Genomic DNA, 22,153 nt, shown 5'->3' with positions numbered 1-22,153 from the left:
TCCTGTCCTTCCTTTTGACGGCAGTGAGCATGACCAGTGTGGGCCAGGGGGAAGAAAAGTTCTTGAAAGAAACAGATCTAAGAGAGATGGATAAAAGAATTTAAAAGGGTTGGAGAACAACCTGCAAACAAAAGTAATGAGTCCCAAACTACCTGACAAGTGTTTCACATAATTTTAAGGAATATTCATCAAGAAAGTTCTGGTTCTTACTCTCATTTTGTGTTTAAAGAAACCAGGAATAGAGTTTAGGTAACTTTCTGAAGATAACACAGCTGGTAAGTGGATGAAAAGCTAAATGGTAAAGTTAGGTGTTTGAAAAATGTCACTGAGGGCAGAGGTGGCAAAGATCTTGTAAATTCACTTCTGAAACTGATCAGTATATGAAGCTATCTCCTGGCAGACAGTGGAGTTTCAGATGATGGAAAATGCAAGAACAAAACATTTAAAAGAATAAGCAAACGACTCAATTTTCAAACATGTTGATACTTTGGGGTAACTTAAATGGAGGTGAGAGGGAAATATTCCTTAAATTCCTCAACCAGACTCTGACTTCCAGTCTGTATCTCCCCCAACAGGCAGTTGCTACTCCTTTCTAACCTATGTGACCCCTAAGGTCTATTTGTGGAGTCCCTACCACTAGACTGGTGGCTCCCTGATACCTTTACTTTTTCTCCTCAAATTTCCTATATTCTCTTATTTTATAAACGTAACATGTAATACATACCCAGATGTGTTTTTTTTAAAGTTTGTATTCTGAAATAATTTAAAAAATTTACAGAACAGTTTCAAAGACAGCAAGTGATCCCATACCCATTGCCCAGCTCCTGCTAATGTAAACATCTTAAATAACTATGCACATTTATCAATGCTAAGAAAATAACATTGGCTCAGTACCAGGAACTCAACTTAAGGCTTTTTAGATTTCACTGGTTTTTCTATGCATGTCTTTTTCTGTTCTAGGATCCAAGTAGGGAAAATGTGATGGTTATCTCTTTCTGTGTAACAAATTACCACAGTAGCTAAAAACATATCTTCCAGTTTTTGTGGGTCAGGAATCCAGACTGGGTTAGCTGGGTCCTCTCTTCCAGTAGCTCTCACAAGGGTGCAAGCAGAGAAAGTGTTGGGTGGGATTGAGGACAGACACATTTGAAAGTGGAACTGGGGAAGGGTCTGCTCTAAGCTCCCATGGTTTTGGCAGGACTCAGTTCTTTGCAGCTTGTTGAACTGAAGGCCTCACTGCCTTGCTGGCCATATGGCAGAGATGCCCTCAGTCCCTGCCATGTGTGCCTTTCCTTCCATGAGGCAGCTCTCAGCTGGTTGGTTGCTTCATCCAAGCCTGCAAGAAAGACAGCAAGCATAAAATTACAATCCCTTGTAATCTAATCATGGTAGGACATTCCCTCAATGTCAAGGCATTCCTTTGGTTAGAATCAAGTTACTCAAGGGGACAGGATTACAATAGCCTGTGAATATCAGGCAGGGACGGCTGATAGAAGCTCCCTACCACAGGCACCATGTTTCAGTTAGCTGTCATATCTTGGTCTCTTGACAGTTTCCGTCTGTCCACTGAGAAGGCCTAGATATTATGCTGTTCCAAAAGCTATGAGCACATCTAGTACCCAGACCTCGGTTTCTAAATGCCGTGTGTCCAGTAAATGAGAAATGGCTGATTTTAAGGCTGGGGAAATACAAGATGAGTCTGGAGCATTGTGTAGTGCCAGAAAGTAAGGACAAACCTAAAAAAAAAGATAGGAGCATGTCATAAGGATGGAGCCAGCTTGTAAGAGTTCCCAGGGGCCAAAGTTTGAACAATGTGAGCAATCTAAACGTAATAGTATTGGTTTATAGTCCCCAAAATAAATACCAATAATTCCATACTTACATAAATAACTGATATAATTGAATAAATATATGCTGGAGATGGGACAAGTCTTCCTTACATAAGAATTCCAAATAACAAATATAGAAGGAATGAGGGAAATAGAACGTTACCATTAGAATACCACAGTAATAATTGCTGCAGACCTGATCCATGCTAAATGTTACAATTAGTCGGCAAAACTATCAGGTGAACATGATAGTTGCACAGCCTTACAGTATCACCTCCAAATATTTATTAAATATGGGATTATCCTCCCTCCAAGGGTTGGAACTTAATTCCCCTTCACTTGAATATGAGCTGGATTCAGTGACTTGCTTCTAATGACGAGGATGGAAAGTGAAAAACAGCAACTTTGCAATGGAGAGACCTGGTAGACCCCACCTTAATCAAGAGATGAATGTTAGTGGCCCAGTAATAAGAAAAACTGCTGCCAAGTACTCCTGATGTGATACAATGAGAAGGACATTTCATCTTCATTATATTCTTTCTCCAAACCCCATAACCCCAGGGTAATCATGAGAAAATAGCAGAGAAACACAAACTGAGGGACATCCCACAAAATACTTCAGCAGTATTTTTTAAAATGTCAAGATCACAAAAGACAAGGAAAAGCTAGTTGTATATTTAAGCAATCACAGTCATTGTCTCCTTCTGTCAATTTGGCTTTTTTTTTTGGCCATGAGACCAAACCTGGTTTCATTCTACAGATACATACTCATCAAGGCTACCTGGTGTCCTATGTTCCACTGGTTAGAGTGTGATGGCCAAGAGAAGGGTGGCATGCAGTGAGCCCAGATTGTACCTTCTTTTTGCCTGGGTCAGTTTCAGGATCTCTCTGTAGAGAAGTGGAGCCTAGGCAGAGAAAAGCAACATAGCTGAACTGGGGAGACAGAAATCGGAGTTAGGGGCTGCTAAGACTTCAGTCTGACAGGCATGGTACTGGAGAAAAAGGATGTTTCCAGAAATCACCATAGGCACTGCTATAGGTCTTTGGCCAAATACCAGGCTGTGCAGGGTTAGAGTGACACACTGCAAGGCCAGGCAGACATCAGTCCTGGACTTACATGAACTGAACAGAGGCTTACACAGTTTTGGGAGACACATGTATCTTGACCGGCCTGAGTGGAAAGTCCTGATGCTTCACTGAGAAACAGAAAGCCCAGAAGGGCCATGCCTGACTGGTAGGCTACTTCAACCCTCGAGTACTCTGTAAAATGCCCAAAAAACAGGCCTTAAGAGGATCAAGCTGAGTTGTGGGATTTAGAATGTATGTAGACATAATATAAATAACAATTATAGAAAGGACCGGTTTTGGAAATTACACTGTTGTGAGGCTTTTCCATCTTCTATAAAATGGTCCAATGTTAATTTAAAGTTGACTAATGATAAGTAGGGTGCATTTGGTAATGACCAGGGCAACCGCTAAAGAAAATAACAAAAACAGGCACAGTTGAAAAGCTGATAGAAGAATAACGATTGAATATTAAAATATACCTGGTTAACTCGAGAGAAGGTGGGAAAGGAGGAATAAAGGAACAAAAACCAGAAGGAACAAATAGAAAACATCTAGCAATGTGAAAGAGCTTAATCAGACCACATCAATAATTCCATAAGTGTAAATGGACTAGAAGCTCCCATTAAAGGCAAGGATATTATTAAGACCAGAAAAATGAAAAAACAAGACCCAGCCAGAGCTGGGATTAGGGTAAAGTGAGTGAAGCAGTTGCCTTGAGGGGGGCAAAATTTAAATGAATGCCAAAAAAAATAACCCTCAGTAATTGGGATAAATAATATTGTAATGCAATATTGAAAAAGATGAAAACTAATGCAAAGCAATCCCTGATGCACACAATATCAAAATTTTACATCACAACAGGATTCCACCCTGCACTTGCACTGCCCTGGGAATCATGTAAATTGGTGGGAGGTGGGGAGCCAGCAGGCTCAATGACACAACACACAAAAATCTCTCACTTAGAATTTCTTTTGAAGGTCATTGTTTCATCCTGGGGGAAGTTGACAAATTTTTCCATTTATAACTGCAATCTACAGTATTGCAAGGTAAAGGGGAAATTTTCATCTTATTACAATCACATGTTTGTGTGATTTCTTAAATATTAAGAGCACTTAGGTAAGTAATACAAATTTTATTAATATGACTTTTCACAAATCTGATCAAAGATCAAATGTCTTCTGAAAAACGATAATTTTTATCAGGAAAAAAATTGCCAAGAAACGTTTATACTTTAGTCACTTAAAACAATGATAAATAGTTTCCTATCATTAAATTCTTTTCTGAAAAAAACATTTTTCACCAAATTTATCTAGAAATCTGGCAATTCTCTCAACTGAAAACAAGATAAACAAAGAAGTACATTTTGAAAATATTGGTGTTTGCTTCTATTAGCCAGGAAAGCAAAATTACAATGAATTATACTTTTGGTATAATATTTAAACTTAAAATAATGTGAGTTTCTCAACTTGTTAATCTTTTTTCAATGACTTTTAATGTCTTGTAATGAATTTAACCATTAAGGGGATTAAGGGGCATTATAATTAGCACTCACAATATAGATACGTCATGGGGAAGGCAGTATAGCATGGAGAAGACAAGTAATAACTCTATAGCATCTCACTATGCTGATAGACAGTGATTGCAACGGGGGGTTGGGGGTGAGGACTTGATAATATGGGTGAATGTTGAAACCACAATGTTGCTCATGTGAAACCTTCATATGATTATATATTAATGATACCTTAATTAATAGGAAAATAAAATAATAAATAATAAATTTAACCATTAAAAATGATATTAAAAATATATAGGGGCACCCAGTTTTCCTTCTACCTCAGGCTTCAATATGGCTTGGCATGGCACTAGACTCAACTATATGCTGTCTACAGGAGAAACACATTAGATAAAAAGACACAGATGGTTTGAAAGTTAAAGCATAGGAAAATAATATACCATGAAAACACTAAAGTTAAGAAAGCTTGAATGGCTATATCAGAACAGACAAAATACACTTAAAGACTGTGAATATTACCAGAGTTAAAGAGAGACATTTCACAATGATAAAACAGTGAATTCACCAGGAACATACAACATCATAAATGTGTCAGACACTTAATAGCAGAATTTCAAAATACATGGAAAAAATAACAGGAATAAAGGGAAAAATACACAAATCCACAGTCAGGATTAGAGATTTTAACACCCCCTGGTTTAGTAGTGGACAGAATTTCAAGATCAGCAAAACAATAAGGAGATTTCTACTTCTAACCAAGATAGAGTACATGGGCCAAATTAACCTTTCTGCCTGAAACAAAAATCTAGACAAATGTATGAAACAATAAATCTCAAGATATTGGACATTGGGCAATGGAGGAAAGTGATCCCTGAGAGGTGGGAAATAAACAGATTAGGCTTATTGTCCAGTTTACTGCCTGGAGACAGAAAGGGCCAACTCAGGCAAAATCTAGAATATTGCCTGTGTTGAGGAGACAGAGTCCGGTGAAAGCCAAAGTAGAGTTAGCAGGGCAGAGTATCAGAGTGTAGAGGGATTCACAGAGAAATAACTCCAGAGACCTTCAGGTTTCCACTGGCATTCAGCTGAGTGTTATAAATCAGCAGTCCTGTGAGGAAACTACCCAAGGCCAGGGAAAAATACACATAATAATTATAGGTAACAATACCTGGAATTCATACATGGCAGGAAATAATGCCTTTTCCCAGAAGCCAGACAGGAAAACCTCAGAATTCATAGATCAGTGGGTAGAGTACTAAGAAGGGTCTTGCCTTAGTAGTGGGGGAAATTAACCTGAGTCTCAATGCTGCTCTGCTCCTGCCTGACAAAGCTTAAAACAGCAGTATCTGAAAGTAACCAAGTATTTCCAAGCAGCTTAATCACATCCCCAAACATAACTTGAGAATAGTTAGAGGAACAATTAGCCAACATACAAAAGCAGCTGAAGTGTCCATCCATAGATGAATGGATAAAGAAAATGTGGTACATATACACAATGGAATATTATTCAGCCATAAAAAAGAAATAAATCCTACCATTTGCAACAACATGGATGGACCTAGAGGGTATTATGCTATGTGCAATAAGCCAGGTGGAGAAAAATACCATATGATTTCACTTATATGTGGAATCTAAAGACAAAACAAAACAAAACAAAATGAACAAAATAGCAGTAGTCTCATAGAGACTACTGAGACATGACTGGTGTTTGCCAAAGGGGATGGGTTGGGGTGGGAGGGTGGAATAGGTGAAGTGGATAAAGAGGCACAAAATCTCAGTCATAATATAAATAGTCATGGGGATGAAAGTACAGCATGGAGAATATAGTCAATAATACTGCACTATCTATGTTGACAGTAACTATACTTATTGAGGTGAGCATTTAATAATGTAGATAACTATTGAATCACTATGTTGTATACTTGAAATGAATAATAATAATAAAAAAATAGAAGAATACAGAAAAATCCAGCAGCTAAAAGGTAAGAGTCACAATGTCTGGCACCCAATAAAAAATTACTAGGTATGCAAAGAAGCAGGAAAATATGACCTACAATGAAGTAAAAACCAAATTAATAGAAACAGACCAGAACTGACACAGATGAGAGAATCAGTAAACAAGGCCATGACAAGAGCTATTGTGACTATATTCCATATGTTAAAGAAGCTAGAGGAAAGACTGGAATGTTCAATAGAAACACAGAACATCTATGAAACACCCAAATTCAACTTCTAGAAGTGAAAATGTCTGATTTTAAAAGTACACTGGAGGAGATTAATGGCAGATTAGACAGACATTCTGAAAGAAGAGATTAGTGAATCTGAACACATGATAGAAACTATCCACAATGAAATATACAGAGAAAAAAAGACTTTAAAAATGATTGTTTATAATAGCCACAAAGTGGAAACAACCCCAATATCCATCAATTGATGAATGAATAAATAAAATGTGGTCTATCCATAAAATTGAATATTATTCAGCTATAAAAAGGAATGAAAAAAAAGGAATGGAGTACTGATACATATGCTCTAACATGCATAAACTTTGAAAACATTATGCCATGGGAATGAAGTCAGTCACAAAAGACCACATGTTATGGGTTCTATTTAAATGACATGCCCAGAAAAGGTAAATCTATAGAAATAGAAAGCAGATTAGCAGTTGTCCAGAATTGTAAGGGAATGGAGAGTGACTGCTAATGGGTATAGAGGAGCTCCTTTTTGGGATAATGCAAATGTCCTAAAATTGTGATGGTTGCACAGCTCTGTGAGTATACTGAAAAAACACAGAATCATACACTTTACTTTTTTGTTTCATTTTGCTTTTTGTTATTTCATTTTTGTTTTCCAATCATATACTTTAAATAGGTGAATTGTATGGGATGTGAACTGCATCTCAACAAAGTTGTTAAAAAATTTTTAGCTTAAAACATAAATATAAAAGATGTTAGCATACAATTCTGCTGATAGAGTTCAAAATAAAAGCTACCTAAATATGGAAGAACACAAAAGAAAAAGCCAAAGAAAATTTGATCATCAGCAGACCTGCAATACAAGAAATGTTAAAGGATGTCCTTCTGGCAGAAGGCAATCAGATGGAAATCAGGACCCATACAAAGGAATTATGAGCACCAGAATTGGTAACTACATGGGTAAACATAAAGATTTTTTCTTTTCTTGTTATTTAAATATCTTTAAGAGGCAACATAAGCAAGAGAGAGAGAGGATGAAAGTGAGAGAGAAAGAGAGAAGGAGAACAACATATTGTGAGGTTTCTAACACATGTAGAAATAAAATGTATGGCCAACAATACCACAGAAGTTCTAAAGGAAGAAATGGAAATACACTGTTAGAAGTTTTTTACACTATACATAATACTGGATGCATCTTTCACTGAATGGTATATATTAAGCTAATGAAAGTAAAGACTAATAATAAGTTAAAAATAAGCTTAAGTTAAACCTTAAAACAACTACTAACATAAGACAAAGATTTTATAACTAGTAAATCACAAAGTTAAACAGTATAAAAATACTCAGTAAATCCCAAAGAAGGCAAGAAAAGAGAGAAAGGGGGAAAAAAAAGAACAGGAGAAATAGAAAGCAAATAGTAAGATGGTAGATTTAAACTCAATATACCCATAATTTAATAACAGAGCTCTAAAATAAATGAAACAAAACTGAGAGGATTGCAAGGAGAAATAGACAAATCCATGATTAAAGTCAGATATTTCAGCACTCCTCTCTCAGTAATTGATAGAACATTCAGTCAGAAAATCAAGTAAACACCAAATCGGTAAAGATGTAGAAGACCAGACCAGAACTATCAACTAACTGAATTGGACTGACATTTACAGAATATTCCACCCAGCAAATGCAGAATACACATTCTTTTCAGGTGCACATAAAATATTTACCAAATATACCATATCCTGAGCCATAAACAAATTTCAAGAAATTTAAAAGGATTCAAGTCATACCATGTTCTATGACCAAAATGGATTTAAGTTAGAAACCAATAACAAAAGTAGATCTGGAAACTTCCCAAATAGTTGGAGACTAAGTAATACATTTCTAAATAACCCATAGGTCAAAGAAGAAATCAAAAGGGAAATTATAAAGAGAATTATAAAGGGAAATTGTAAAATGAACTGAATAAATGAAAACATGTCAAAATTTGTGGGATGCAGCTAAAGCTAAAGCAACACTAAGAAATTTATAGTATGAAAACATCTATATTAAAGAAGAAAGGTCTAAAATCAATTACCCCAGCTTCTACCTTAAAGAACTAGAAAACTAAGGAAAAATAAGCAGAAGAAACAAAGTAATAAAGGTCAGAGTGACAAGTAATGACATAGAAGACAGAAAGACAATAAAGAAAATCAATGAAACCAATATTACTAAGAGCAGTAAAAGTGGTAAACTTCTAGCTAGATCAATTAGGAAAAAAAACAGAAGATACCTGGAATTCCAGTATCTTGAATGAGAGTGGTGACATCACCACAGGTTGTACAGATATTAAGAGGATAATAGTGGATACTTGCACATCAGCATTCATAGTAGCACTATTCACAATAGCTAAAAGGTAGAAATAGACCAAGTGTCCATCAACAGACGAATGGATAAACAGAATGTAGGTTACATATAATGGAATATTATTTGGCTACCAAGAGGAAGGAAATTCTGACACATGCTACAACATGGATGAAACTTGAACTAGCTAAGTAAAATAAGCCATACAGAAAAGGGTAAATATTTCATAATTCCTCTTTTATGAGGTATCTAGAATAGGTAAACTCCCAGAGACAGAAGATAGAATTGATGTTACCAGGGGTTTGGGGTGGGAGAGAATCGGGAGTTATTGCCTAATGGGTACAGAGTTTCTGTTTGGGATGATGAAAAAGTTCCAGAAATACATGTTGTGATGTTTATGTAACACTGTGAATGTATTAAATGCTATTGAATTGTACACTAAAAGTGGTTAAAGGGAGGGGCAGAGCCAAGATGGCGGCGTGAGTAGAGCAGTGGAAATCTCCTCCCAAAAACACATAGAGCTATGAAAATATAACAAAGAAAACTCTTCCTAAAATAGAGACCAGAGGACACAGGACAACATCCAGACCACATCCACACCTGCAAGAACCCAGCGCCTTGAGAAGGGGGAGAGGAAGGCCACAAACCAAGAAGAAGGGAAGCTCTTCCAGCTGTCACTCGTACCAGTTCTGCAAACTATCTCTATCACCATGAAAAGGCAAAACTACAGGCAGACAAAGATCACACAGAGAACACCTGAGAAGGAGACAGACCTAACCAGTCCTCCTGAAAAAGAATTCAAAATAAAAATCATGAACATGCTGACAGAGATGCAGAGAAAAATGCAAGAGCAATGGGATGAGATGCAGAGAAAAATGCAAGAGCAATGGGATGAAGTCTGGAAGGAGATCACAGATGTCAGGAAGGAGATCACAGAAGTGAAACAATCCCTAGAAGGATTTATAAGCAGAATGGATAAGATGCAAGAGGACATTGAAGGAATAGAAACCAGAGAACAGGAACGTATAGAAGTTGACATAGAGAGAGATAAAAGGATCTCCAGGAATGAAACAACACTAAGAGAACTATGTGACCAAGCCAAAAGGAATAATATTCGTATTATAGGGGTACGAGAAGAAGAAGAAAGAGGAAAAGGGATAGAAAGTCTCTTTGAAGAAATAATTGCTGAAAACTTCCCCAAACTGGGGGAGGAAATAATCGAACAGACCACGGAAATACACAGAACCCCCAACAGAAAGGATACAAGGAGGACAACACCAAGACACATAATAATTAAAAAGGCAAGGATCAAGGACAAGGAAAGAGTTTTAAAGGCAGCTAGAGAGAAAAAGGTCACCTATAAAGGAAAACCCATCAGGCTAACATCAGACTTCTCGACAGAAACCCTATAGGCCAGAAGAGAATGGCAAGATATATATAATGCAATGAAACAGAAGGGCCTTGAAGCAAGGATACTGTATCCAGCACGACTATCATTTAAATATGATGGCGGGATTAAACAATTCCCAGACAAGCAAAAGCTGAGGGAATTTGCTTCCCACAAACCACCTCTACAGGGTATCTTACAGGGACTGCTCTAGATGGGAGCACTACTAAAAAGAGCACAGAACAAAACACACAACATATGAAGAATGGAGGAGGAGGAATAAGAAAGGAGAGAAGAAAAGAATCTCCAGACAGTGTATATAACAGCTCAATAAGCAAGCTAAGATAGGCAGTAAGATACTAAAGAAGCTAACCTTGAACCTTTGGTAACCACGAATCTAAAGCCTGCAATGGCAATAAGTACATATCTCTCAATAGTCACCCTAAATGTAAATGGACTTAATGCACCAATCAAAAGACACAGAGTAATAGAATGGATAAAAAAGCAAGACCCATCTATATGCTGCTTACAAGAAACTCACCTCAAGCCCAAAGACAGGCACAGACTAAAACTCAAGGGATGGAAAAACATATTTCAAGCAAACAATAGTGAAAAGAAAGCAGGGGTTGCAGTACTAATATCAGACAAAATACACTTCAAAACAAAGAAAGTAACAAGAGATAAAGAGGGACACTACATAATGATAAAGGGCTCAGTCCAACAAGAGGATATAACCATTCTAAATATATATGCACCCAACACAGGAGCACCAGCATTTGTGAAACAAATACTAACAGAACTAAAGAGGGAAATAGACTGCAATGCATTCATTTTAGGAGTCTTCAACACACCACTCACCCCAAAGGATAGATTCACCGGGCAGAAAATAAGTAAAGACACACAGGCACAGAACAACACACTAGAACAGATGGACCTAATAGACATATATAGAACTCTACATCCAAAAGCAACAGGATAATCATTCTTCTCAGGTGCACATGGAACATTCTCCAGAATAGACCACATACTAGCTCACAAAAAGAGCCTCAGTAAATTCCAAAATATTGAAATTCTACCAACCAATTTTTCAGACCATAAAGGTATAAAAGTAGAAATAAGTTCTACAAAGAAAGCAAAAAGGCTCACAAACACATGGAGGCTTAACAACATGCTACTAAAAAATCAATGTATCAATGAAGAAATCAAAATAGAGATCAAGGAATATATAGAAAGAAATGACAACAACAACACTAAGCCCCAACTTCTGTGGGACGTAGCAAAAGCAGTCTTAAGAGGAAAGTATATAGCAATCCAGGCACACTTGAAGAAGGAAGAACAATCCCAAATGAATAGTCTAACAACACAATTATCGAAACTGGAAAAACAAGAACAAATGAGGCCTAAAGTCAGCAGAAGGAGGGACATAATAAAGATCAGAGAAGAAATAAACAAAATTGAGAAGAATAAAACAATAGCAAAAATCAACAAAACCAAGAGCTGGTTCTTTGAGAAAATAAACAAAATACATAAGCCTCTAGCCAAACTTATTAAGAGAAAAAGAGAATCAACACAAATCAACATAATCAGAAATGAGAATGGAAAAATCACGACAGACTCCACAGAAATACAAATAATTATTAAAGACCACTATGAAAACCTATATGCCAACAAGCTGGAAAACCTAGAAGAAATGGACAACTTCCTAGAAAAATACAACCTCCCAAGACTGACCAAGGAAGAAACACAAAAGTTAAACAAACCAATTACGAGCAAAGAAATTGAAACGGTAATCAAAAAACGATCCAAGAACAAAACCCCGGGGCTGGACGGATTTACCTCGGAATTTTATCAGACACACAGAGAAGACATAATACCCATTCTCCTTAAAGTGTTCCACAAAATAGAAGAGGAGGGAATACTCCCAAACTCATTCTATGAAGCCAACATCACCCTAATACCAAAACCAGGCAAAGACCCCACCAAAAAAGAAAATTACAGACCAATATCCCTGATGAATGGAGATGCAAAAATACTCAATAAAATATTAGCAAACAGAATTCAACAGTATATCAAAAGGATCATACACCATGACCAAGTGGGATTCATCCCAGGGATGCAAGGATGGTACAACATTCGAAAATCCATCAACATCATCCACCACATCAACAAAAAGAAAGACAAAAATCACATGATCATCTCCATAGATGCTGAAAAAGCATTTGACAAAATTCAACATCCATTCATGATAAAAACTCTCAGCAAAATGGGAATAGAGGGCAAGTACCTCAACATAATAAAGGCCATATATGATAAACCCACAGCCAGCATTATACTGAACAGCGAGAAGCTGAAAGCATTTCCTCTGAGATCGGGAACAAGACAGGGATGCCCACTCTCCCCACTGTTATTTAACATAGTACTGGAAGTCCTAGCCACGGTAATCAGACAAAACAAAGAAATACAAGGAATCCAGATTGGTAAAGAAGAAGTTAAACTGTCACTATTTGCAGATGATATGATACTGTACATAAAAAACCCTAAAGACTCCACTCCAAAACTACTAGAACTGATATCGGAATACAGCAAAGTTGCAGGATACAAAATTAACACACAGAAATCTGTAGCTTTCCTATACACTAACAATGAATCAACAGAAAGGGAAATCAGGAAAACAATTCCATTCACCATTGCATCAAAAAGAATAAAATACCTAGGAATAAACCTAACCAAAGAAGTGAAAGACTTATACTCTGAAAACTACAAGTCACTCTTAAGAGAAATTAAAGGGGACACTAATAAATGGAAACTCATCCCATGCTCATGGCTAGGAAGAATTAATATCGTCAAAATGGCCATCCTGCCCAAAGCAATGTACAGATTTGATGCAATCCCTCTCAAATTACCAGCAACATTCTTCAATGAATTGGAACAAATAATTCAAAAATTCATATGGAAACACCAAAGACCCCTAATAGCCAAAGCAATCCTGAAAAAGAAGAATAAAGTAGGGGGGATCTCACTCCCCAACTTCAAGCTCTACTACAAAGCCATAGTAATCAAGACAATTTGGTACTGGCACAAGAACAGAGCCACAGACCAGTGGAACAGATTAGAGACTCCAGGAATTAACCCAAACATATATGGTCAATTAATATTTGATAAAGGAGCCATGGACATACAATGGCAGAATGACAGTCTCTTCAACAGATGGTGCTGGCAAAACTGGACAGCCACATGTAGGAGAATGAAACTGGACCATTGTCTAACCCCATATACAAAGGTAAACTCAAAATGGATCAAAGACCTGAATGTAAGTCATGAAACCATTAAACTCTTGGAAAAAAACATAGGCAAAAACCTCTTAGACATAAACATGAGTGACCTCTTCTTGAACATATCTCCCCGGGCAAGGAAAACAGCAGCAAAAATAAGCAAGTGGGACTACATTAAGCTGAAAAGCTTCTGTACAGCGAAAGACACCATCAATAGAACAAAAAGGAACCCTACAGTATGGGAGAATATATTTGAAAATGACAGATTCGATAAATGCCTGACATCCAGAATATATAAAGAGCTCACACGCCTCAACAAACAAAAAACAAATAACCCAATTAAAAAATGGGCAGAGGAACTGAACAGACAGTTCTCTAAAAAAGAAATACAGATGGCCAAGAGACACATGAAAAGATGCTCCACATCGCTAATTATCAGAGAAATGTAAATTAAAACTACAATGAGGTATCACCTCACACCAGTAAGGATAGCTGCCATCCAAAAGACAAACAACAACACATGTTGGCGAGGCTGTGGAGAAAGGGGAACACTCCTACACTGCTGGTGGGAATGTAAATTAGTTCAACCATTGTAGAAAGCAGTATGGAGGTTCACCAAAATGCTCAAAACAGACCTACCATTTGACCCAGGAATTCCACTCCTAGGAATTTACACTAAGAACGCAGCAATCAAGTTTGAGAAAGACAGATGCACCCCTATGTTTATCGCAGCACTATTTACAATAGCCAAGAATTGGAAGCAACCTAAATGTCCATCGGTAGATGAATGGATAAAGAAGATGTGGTACATATACACAATGGAATACTACTCAGCCATAAGAAGTGGAAAAATCCAACCATTTGCAGCAACATGGATGGAGCTGGAGAGTATTATGCTCAGTGAAATAAGCCAAGCGGAGAAAGAGAAATACCAAATGATTTCACTCATCTGAGGAGTATAAGAACAAAGGAAAAACTGAAGGAACAAAACAGCAGCGGAATTACAGAACCCAAAAATGGACTAACAGGTACCAAAGGGAAAGGAACTGGGGAGGATGGGTGGGCAGGGAGGGATAAGGGGGGGGATGAAGAAGGGGGGTATTAAGATTAGCATGCATGGGGGGGAGGGAGCAAGGGGAGGGTGGGCTGCACAACACAGAGAGGACAAGTAGTGACTCTACAACATTTTGCTAAGCTGATGGACAGTAACCGTAATGTGGTTGTTAGGGGGGACCTGATATAGGGGAGAGCATAGTAAACATAGTATTCTTCATGTAAGTGTAGATTAAAAATTAAAAAAAAAAAAAAAAAGAAAGAAAGAAAGAAAGAAAGAAAAGGGGGATTACTCCTTAACAGGATAAAACTATTGGTAAATCAAAGATCAACGCATGCTTTAAATATCCTTAATGTTGATCACTTAAAGGGTGTCAGATGATCAGCTATGGAGGTACTCTTTTCTGATAATATTCCTTTCTCTTAATTAAAAAAAAAAAAAAAAAGCAGTTACTGTGTGCTGACCTCCAATGAGTTCTGCACAGTGGTATAGAGGGCATGTCCAAGTGTGGGAAACGGGTCTGTTTGTTTCTATGCAGAAGATCAAGGCCTAGCTTGGATACCCAGAAAATGAACTAAGATACGATATGAGGAGGAGCTTCCGGCATCAGCACTCTCTGGAGGACTCGTGCCGGGGGATGATCATCAAAAAGCCTCCACAGGGATCCGGACGATGCTGCGGTTGTGGCTGCATCCAGCCCACCATCTCCTGGACTTGCCATAAGAAGGAGGAGGGAGATGTCTAGGCTGGCATGTGCATACAGTGAGACAACGAATTTGACCGGATCTGTACTGTTGGAACTCAACCAGGAGTTGGGAGGGGTGCAAGTTGTAGCACTCCAAAATCTCATGACTATAGACTATCTATGGTTAAAAGAACATATGGGATGTGAACAGATCCCAGAAATGGGCTGCTTTAATTTGTCTGATGGTTCAAGTACAGTTGGACAATATCCATCATATCATAGATAAATTTTCACAAATGCCTAGGGTGCCTAAATGGTTTTCTTGGATTCACTGGAGATGGATGGTAATTATAGATTTGCTTTGTTTATGTCACCGTATTCCTATTATGTTAATATGTGTGTGCAAATTAGTTAGTAGTTTAAAACCTATACATACTTAAGGTACTCTACAAGAAGATATGTCAAAGAAATAATCAATCCTCCCAAGTTTCCTTCATATGCTACATCTATAGCTTTTCTTCTTCCTTCCTAATTACAACCCTTCAATAGAATTCGTGCCTCATATCGAATTTACCGAGTATCATAATTCCTCCAGGTGGTAAAGATACCTCGAGACAAGTGCTGGGCATAGAAGCCACAGGGCATAAATCTGCAAAGAAGTAAAAAGCTAACCTTTGCAAACAATATGGCTTCTCTCTCACTTACCAACTTTACATTTCCCTGTATGGCCCCGGAAGATGACTGATTAGCCAGAGACGGGTAAGATTCCTCAAGGGAGGAACAACCTAAGACAGGCACAGTCGCAGGGGGGCCATCAGGTGAGAATTTGGGGATCAACAGAGGTGAGGCTCAGAACCTCACCCCCCCTGCTTTGAGAGAAATCTTCTGCATCCGTGGATGTCTTGCTGCCCTTGTCTAGCCTGGATTAATACTTAGTCCATAGGCACACACCTGATCATCTGATCATCTACATTTGCCTTCTTACAGCACTAAACTATGTTTTCTACCTTTATCTTGCATCTACCTACCACTTCAGCATTTTATTAAAAATAAAAATAATAATAATAATAGGAGAAATGTGGGATCAACATATAAATCAAGTACAAAAATCAAACGAATATTCATATTTGACCTGATTGTTGATAGGTCATATTGCATGATCAAAACCGAAAGTTTCTGTGATGACTGCCCTTGTACTGTTCACCATGTAAGAATTTATTCACTATGTAAGAATTCGTTCACCATGTAAGAACTTGTTCGTTATGCTTCAGAAGATTGGAGACTGACGAGAATTAGGCTTGAGATGGATTAATGATTGTACATTGAGCGTTGACCCCCCTATACTGAATTTTATTGTTGTTAACAACCATTTGATCAATAAATATGAGAGATGCCCTCTTAAAAAAAAAAGAAAAAAAAAAAAAGCCTCCACAGAGATCCGGGCGATGCTGCGGTTGTGGCTGCATCCACCCCACCATTTCCTGGACTTGCCATTGGAATGAGGAGGGAGATGTCTAGGCTGGCATGTGCATACAGTGAGACAACGAATTTGACCGGATCTGTACTGTTGGAACTCAACCAGGAGTTGGGAGGGGTGCAAGTTGTAGCACTCCAAAATCTTATGACTATAGACTATCTACGGTTAAAAGAACATATGGGATGTGAACAGATCCCAGAAATGGGCTGCTTTAATTTGTCTGATTTCTCTCAGACTGTTCAACTACAGTTGGACAATATCCATCATATCATAGACAAATTTTCACAAATGCCTAGGGTGCCTAAATGGTTTTCTTGGCTTCACTGGAGATGGATGGTAATTATAGATTTGCTTTGTTTATGTCACCGTATTCCTATTATGTTAATATGTGTGTGAAAATTAGTTAGTAGTTTAAAACCTACACATACTTAAGGTACTCTACAAGAAGATATGTCAAAGAAATAATCAATCCTCCCATGTTTTCTTCCATATGCTACCTCTATAGCTTTTCTTCTTCCTTCCTAATTACAACCCTTAAATAGAATTCGTGCCTCATATGGAATTTACCGAGTATCATAATTCCTCCAGGTGGTAAAGATACCTTGAGACAAATGCTGGGCATAGAAGCCACAGGGCATAAATCTGCAAAGAAGTAAAAAGCTAACCTTTTCAAACAATATGGCTTCTCTCTCACTCACCAACTTTACATTTCCCTGTATGGCCCCGGAAGATGACTGGTTAGCCAGAGACGGGTAAGATTCCTCAAGGGAGGAACAACCTAAGACAGGCACAGTTGCAGGGGGGCCATCAGGTGAGAAATTGGGGATCAACAGAGGTGAGACTCAGAACCTCACCCCCCCTGCTTTGAGAGAAATCTTCTGCATCCGTGGATGTTTTGCTGCCCTTGTCTAGCTTGGATTAATACTTAGTCCATAGGCACACACCTGATCATCTACATTTGCCCTCTTACAGCACTAAACTATGTTTTCTACCTTTATCTTGCATCTACCTACCACTTCAGCATTTTATTAAAAATAATAATAATAATAATAATAAAGGGAGAAATGTGGGATCAACATATAAATCAAGTATAAAAATCAAACGAATATTCATATTTGACCTGATTGTTTATAGTTCATAATGCGTGATCAAAACCGAAAGTTTCTGTGATGAATGCCCTTGTACTGTTCACCATGTAAGAATTTATTCACTATGTAAGAATTCGTTCACCATGTAAGAACTTGTTCGTTATGCTTCAGAAGATTGGAGACTGATGAGAATTAGGGTTGAGATGGATTAATGATTGTGCATTGAGCATTGACCCCCCTATACAGAATTTTATTGTTGTTAACAACCATTTGATCAAGAAATATGAGAGACGCCCTCTCAAAAAAAATCATATTTTAGATAAAAATTAAAATCTAAATTTTTCAAGAATTAAAAAAGTTTGTGAAACAGGGTGTCTAAGTATACTTGGTGCTGTTTCCACAGAGGTACAAGAAAACCTCATGAGCTTCAAAATGGTGATTTACTCAATAATGAGATTGCAGAGGTCATGACAAGTGTAACTGAAGTGAGCTATCAAGAGCCCAGTAGGAATACAGAGAGCAAACTCAGTTAATCTCAGAAAATGCACAAATTTATACCCTAAATAAAAAACTACCTTAGAAATTTCTTAAAAAACACAGTATACATACACACATTCTATTAGCAGACCAATAACATCATCACATGTCATAGAGCCTCTGGAGTGCTCCACTATACATGTGTAAAATGAAAATCACAAAACAAAACCATGTTAGTATTATAATAATAATAATTTAGCTTTGACCTCAAACAACCCTGAAAGGGTCTCAAAGACTCTTAGGTGACTGGGCTCTACTTAGAGAAACACTGTCAAGGGTGGTTTACATATGCTTGCTCATTATACCTAATGCTAATAATTCAAAACAGGACATTTTCATTTGCAGGAATAAGGCTGCTCCCAACAGACCCTGAGCTCACCAAGGGCAGTCATCATGTTATGTTTATCTTTGTATCCTTATTACAGCTCCTTTTCCATAAAGCATGCTAGCAATGCTCAATAAATGTTTGTTGAAAAAAAATGGTTAAAGGTAAACTTCATATTATGCATATTTTACCACAATTAAAAAAAAGAATAATAGGGGAATATTATGAACATCTTAATGGCAATAATTTTAGCAAAAAACTCCTTGAAAGACACAAACTACTAATGCCCACTCAGGGAGATATAGTTAACATGAATAACCCTGTATATATGTGGAAGAAACTGAATTTGTAATAAAACGTCTTCCCACAAAGGAAATTCTGGGCCCAGATGGCTTCCTTGGGGAATTCTACTAAATACTTAAGGAAGAAATAATATTGATTCTACACAAACTTTTCCAGAAGTTTTAAGAGGAGGGAATATTTCCCAACTCATTCCATGAGACTAGCATTACTCTGGTACTATACCAGAGAATATCATTGTAAGAAAATTATACACAACTATTCTTCATGAACAGAGATGCAAAAGTTCTTAACTACATTTTAGTAAATCAAATCTAACAATATATACAAAAGATAATACATCAAGTCAAGACAAAACTGAATTTACTCAAGGAATGCAAGAAAAACCATATGATTATCTCAACAGATGCAGAGAAGCATTTGAAAAAATCCACCATCTATTTCTGATTTTTAAAAAAACAAAACTCTTCAAAAACTTAGAAGTAAAAGGTCCTATCTCCTCAATACGATAAACAGTTAAAAAAAACACCTTTATTAACATTAGACTTAATGGTGAAAGACTGAATGCCTTCCCCCCTAAGATCAAGAACAAAGCAAGGAAGTCCACTCTCATCACTTCAATTCAACATTGTTCTGGAAGGTTCTAACCAGTGCAATAAGGCAAGAAAGAAATTAAAGGCATACAGATTGGAAAGCTGTCTTTATTCAGAGATGACATGGTCATCTTTACAGAAAATCATGTGGAATCTACAAAAAAGCTACTAGAACTAATAAATGACTTTAACAAAATTGCAAGATAGAAGATTAATATACTACACTTAAAGCCCAGCAGGTTTTGTTTTTGTAGAACTGACAAGCAGATTCTAAAATTCATATAAAACAACTTTGAAAGGCAAGAACAAATTTGAAGGACTTGCATGCACTTCTTGACTTCAAGATTTATTGTAAAGCTATATTAATCAAGACATTGTGGTACTGGTGTCAAGACAGCCAAATATATCAATGAAAGTGAACAGAATCTCCAGAAATTGACCCACACATATATAAGTTCAATTATTTTTTTTTCTGACTGAAATTTTTCCAAATTTATTTAGAACTAGTAACACATAGATCAATAACCCCAAACTTGAGAAATATGAAGAAAAACTACCAGTCACATCATAATTGCTCAAAATCAAAGATCAACAGAATAAGCTTAAAAGTAGACAGAGGAAAAAAACAGAGGAAGAAAAATAAATACAATAGCAGATTCTGCTGACCACTCTGACCCACATTGACCTAGTTGACATTTATATGTCAATTGCAATAGCAGAATACACATTCTTCTCAAATGTACATAGAACACTTACCAAGTTAGATCATATTCTGGACTAAAAATAAAATCTCCATCAATCCAGTGCTTTGGATTTTAACCATCTAATAGGTGTGTGATGGTCTCATTGTTTTAATTGCAATTCCCTAATGAATAATGATACTGATCATCCTTTCACGTGTTCATTTGCCATCTGGGTATCTCCATTGATAAGGTGTCTGCTCATATCTTTTGCCTACTTTTTAGTTGGGTTTAGTTTTTTCAATTGAGTCTTAAGAGTTATTTGTATATATTTTTATAAAAGTCCTTTATCAGATAAATGTTTTGCAAATATATCCTCCTTGCCTATGGTTTGTCTTTTCATTGTCTCAACAATGTCTTTCAAAAAGCAGTTTTTAAATTTTAATGAAGTCTGACTTCTTAATTTTTTCTTTCAAGGATTGTGCTTTTGGTGTTGCATCTAAAAACTCATGCAAACCCAAGATCACCTAGATTTTTTTCTCATGTTATCTTCTAGGATTTTTGTAGTTTTGCATTTTACATTTAGGTCTGTGATCCATTCTGAATTAATTTTTGTGAAATATGTAATGTCAGTGTCTAGAATCATTTTACTGCAGGTGGGTTTCCAGTTGTCCCAGCACCATTTGCTGAAAAGATTGTCCCTTTCTCCATTGAATTACCTTTGTTCAGTTGACTATATTTATGGGGGTCTATTTCTGGGCACTCTATTTTTTTCTGGTGATCTGTTTGTCCAGTTTTTTGTCAATACCACGCTGTCTTGATTATTATAGCTTCAGATCCCCTTTGTCCTTTTTCAGTATTGTGTTTACTATTTTGGGACATTTGCCTTTCTATGTAAACTTTAGAATCATTTTTTCTTGATCCACAAAGTAATTCACTGGCATTTCCATTGAGATAGTATATGTCTGGTTTGGGTATTAGGGCAATGCTGGCCTCATAGAATGAGTTTGGAACTATTCCCTCTCCCTCTATTTTCTGGAACAGATTGTAGAGTATTGGTATAATTTTCTTCTTTAAATATTTGTCAGAATAAACCAGTGAAACCATCTGGGACCTGTACCTTCTGTTTTGGAAGGTTATTACTTACTGATTCAATATTGTTAGGAGGTACAGACCTATTCAGATTATCTGTTTCTACTCATGTTGTTTTGGTAGATTGTGTCTTTGAAGGAATTGATCCATTTCATCTAAGTTATCAAGTGCTGCAATCAAGGGTTTATATGTACCTTTTAAAAAAAATCTTCCTCCTTAACATCATTTTTCTCATCACTCCCAGTATTTAAACCACTTTAAGTCCTCTCCACCAGACTATGTCCTAGAATATTTCCTATGTTCCAGCACAGTACTTGGCACATAGTAGGTACTCAATACATACTAGTTGGCTTGTCAATTGGTTTTTTAACACTGTGCCAAGGCGGTGTAGAATGGATCATCTTTCCAACAAATTATGTTGGAACAATTGAATATCCACATGCTCCCCCAAAACCAACTTAGAACAGTGATTGCCCCCATGGGGGAGTGGATTGACTGAGAAGGAGTAGGAGGGAACTCTCTGGGGGGTGACATAAATATTCTATATCTTGAAAGGGGTATGGGCTACTGGAGTATATTCATCATTATCAGGATGCTATGAATTTTGATTTGTGAATTTTACTGTATGTTAACTTCACATTTCAATGTCTGTAAACAAATAATGAACTCTAATAAATAGATTGGCTTTTGCAGATATATGGGTCAGCAATTCTGAAAA

The 22,153-nt window shown here is 37.0% G+C and overlaps 1 long non-coding RNA gene across 1 annotated transcript in view; it reads right to left on the bottom strand.

Annotated features, from left to right (window-relative positions):
- Nucleotides 1–4: 4 nt before the first annotated feature.
- LOC140847340 (uncharacterized) overlaps nucleotides 5–22,153 on the bottom strand; it is a 40,794-nt gene continuing 18,645 nt past the window's right edge. Inside the window, exons 2-3 of the long non-coding RNA XR_012127333.1 lie at nucleotides 2,598–2,734; nucleotides 5–1,336 (exon numbers count right to left, since the gene is read on the bottom strand). This is a non-coding gene — a long non-coding RNA (uncharacterized lncRNA). The remainder of the gene's footprint in view (nucleotides 1,337–2,597; nucleotides 2,735–22,153) is intronic.

This window comes from Manis javanica, chromosome X (assembly GCF_040802235.1).
Source record: "Manis javanica isolate MJ-LG chromosome X, MJ_LKY, whole genome shotgun sequence".
In the NCBI taxonomy this organism is placed as follows: Eukaryota; Metazoa; Chordata; class Mammalia; order Pholidota; family Manidae; genus Manis; species Manis javanica.
The sequence above is the reverse complement of the archived record's forward strand: the minus strand, read 5'-3'. Positions and strand labels throughout refer to the sequence as shown.